Source organism: Lipotes vexillifer, unplaced genomic scaffold (genome assembly GCF_000442215.2).
Source record: "Lipotes vexillifer unplaced genomic scaffold, Lipotes_vexillifer_v1.1 scaffold734, whole genome shotgun sequence".
Lineage (NCBI taxonomy): Eukaryota > Metazoa > Chordata > Mammalia > Artiodactyla > Lipotidae > Lipotes > Lipotes vexillifer.
In genome coordinates, this window is record NW_006773079.1 from 373773 (window position 1) to 376115 (window position 2343).

At 44.9% G+C, this 2343-nt stretch overlaps 1 pseudogene; it reads left to right on the plus strand.

Annotated features, from left to right (window-relative positions):
• Positions 1-602: 602 nt before the first annotated feature.
• LOC103070785 (elongation factor 1-gamma pseudogene) lies at positions 603-1914 on the plus strand (annotated as a pseudogene).
• The last annotated feature ends 429 nt before the right edge of the window (positions 1915-2343 follow it).

Below are 2343 nucleotides of genomic sequence, written 5' to 3' on the forward strand. Positions count from 1 at the left end.
TTAAAAAAAGGATTTGTACTTGTAAAGTAACAAGAGGCTTTTCATTAACTCTTATGCCAACAATGGCAGAGTAAGTAATAGTTTATCACAGTGGGTAATAGTCATCTGAGAATGTTGCTGTTTTTTTACAGAGAAATGTGTTCCAGTCGTGTAATGAGGGTTGAAAAATCCCAGCGATATTAGCTCTCCCTGTTGCTAGTTTATGGAAATGTTAGTACTGTACGTAAGAGAAGATAATAATTCTAAGTAGAATTATCTATCATAATAATAATGTACTTATATTAATTCTTGAGATAAAATTTAAAAAAACTTTTAAGAGAATTTGTTTCTTTATTCCAGCTAGTATATGAAATATTTTAAAAGACCCTTAATGTATTAAGTAAGCTGAATAAAGATTGAGCGGGTGCTTCAAAAATCATAGGGTTGTTTAAGCAATGGGATAAGTTAGTTCAATTGACTTAATGAATCTTCACATTATTGATAAAATCTTCATGTTAGCCTTCCCTCTAAGAGCCTTAGGCATCACTTTTATAAGGTACTCAGCTTAAAATGATCACATAATAATACAACAATAAATTAGCCCCTTTCTCTGCAGAATCACCATGGCGGCTGGGACCTTGTGCACATATCCTGAAAACTGGAAGGCCTTCAAGGCCCTCACTGCCACTCAGTACAGTGGGGCTCAGGTCCGTGTGCTCTCCGCATCACCCCACTTCTATTTTGGCCAAACCAACTGTACCCCCGAATTTCTCGGTATATTTCCTGCTGGCAAGGTTCCAGCCTTTGAGGGTGATGATGGATTCTGTGTGTTTGAGAGCAATGCCATTGCCTCCTATGTGAGCAACGAGGAGTTGCAGAGAAGTACTCTTGAAGCAGCAGCCCAGGTGGTGCAGTGGGTGAGCTTTGCTGATAGCGACATTGTTCCCCCAGCCAGTACCTTGGTGTTCCCCACCTTGGGCAACATGCACCACAGCAAGCAGGTCACAGAGAATGCAAAGGAGGTGGTGAGGCAAATTATGGGGCTGCTGGATCCTCACTTGAAGACAAGGACTTTTCTGGTGGGCGAACCTGTGACAATGGCTGACATCACAGTTTTCTGCACCCTGTTGTGGCTTTATAAACAGGTTCTGAAGCCTTCTTTCTACCAGTCCTTTCCTAATACAAACTGCTGGCTCCTCACCTGCATTAACCAGCCCCAGTTCTGGGCTGTCTTGGGTGAGGTGAAACCCAAGGGTGAAAAATAGCCCAGTTTGATGTTAAAAAGTTTGCAGACAGCCAGCCTAAAAAGGACACCCACGGAAAGAGAAAGTTTCTCGAGAAGAGAAGCAGAAGCCCCAGTCCGAGCGGAAAGAGAAGAAGACAGCTGCCCCTGCTACTGAGGAGGAGCTGGATGAATGTGAGCAGGCATTGGCTGCTGAGCAGAAGGCCAAGGATCCCTTTGCTCACCTGCCCAAGAGTAACCTTGTGTTGGATGAATTTAAGCGCAAGTACTCCAACGAGGACACACTCTCCGTGTTGCTGCTGTACTTTTGGGAGCACTTTGATAAAAATGGCTGATCCCTGTGGTACTCCACCTACCGCTTCCTTGAAGAGCTCACCCAGACATTCATAAGCTGCAACCTCATCAATGGAACATTCCAGCGATTGGACAAACTGAGGAAGAATGCCTTTGCCAGTGTCATTCTCTTTGGAACCAACAATAGCAGCTCCATTTCTGGAGTCTGGGTCTTCCGAGGCCAGGATCTTACCTTTCCCCTGAGTCCAGATTGGCAGGTGGATTATGAGTCATACACATGGCATAAACTCGATCCCAGTAGCGAGGATACCCAGCTGCTGGTTCAAGAATACTTTTCCTGGGTTGGGGTCTTCCAGAATGTGTGCAAAGCCTTTAATCAGGGCAAGATCTTCAAGTGAACATCTCTTGCCATTGCCTAGCTGTCTGCACCTGCCCTTCAGGGAGAATAGGGGTCATTAAAGGAAACTGAACATCGAACCCTTTCCTGCCCTGCCTCCTTCGTGGGTGATGGTTTCTTCAAAGGGGAGTAGATATCTTGAAGCAGGGTGTTGTCTATACCTGAAGGACCTCCCTGTGCAGGAGAGAAGTCTTCAGAAAAGCAGAAAGAGAGGTATCTCCTCGGTTTTGATTTTTTTTTTTTTTTTAATTGCCTGGCCTCTCCTGTGATGACGATCTTCTAGGCTAGCTGGGAAACATTGGATGTAGTTAGGAGGTGGTGAGACAGGGCTTTGTGACTACCTAATTCCAGACCTTCCTGCATGAAGGGGGAGAATACCTGCTGATGGGGTGAGAGCACAGCATGAAGAGTGACTTAACACTACTTCCCG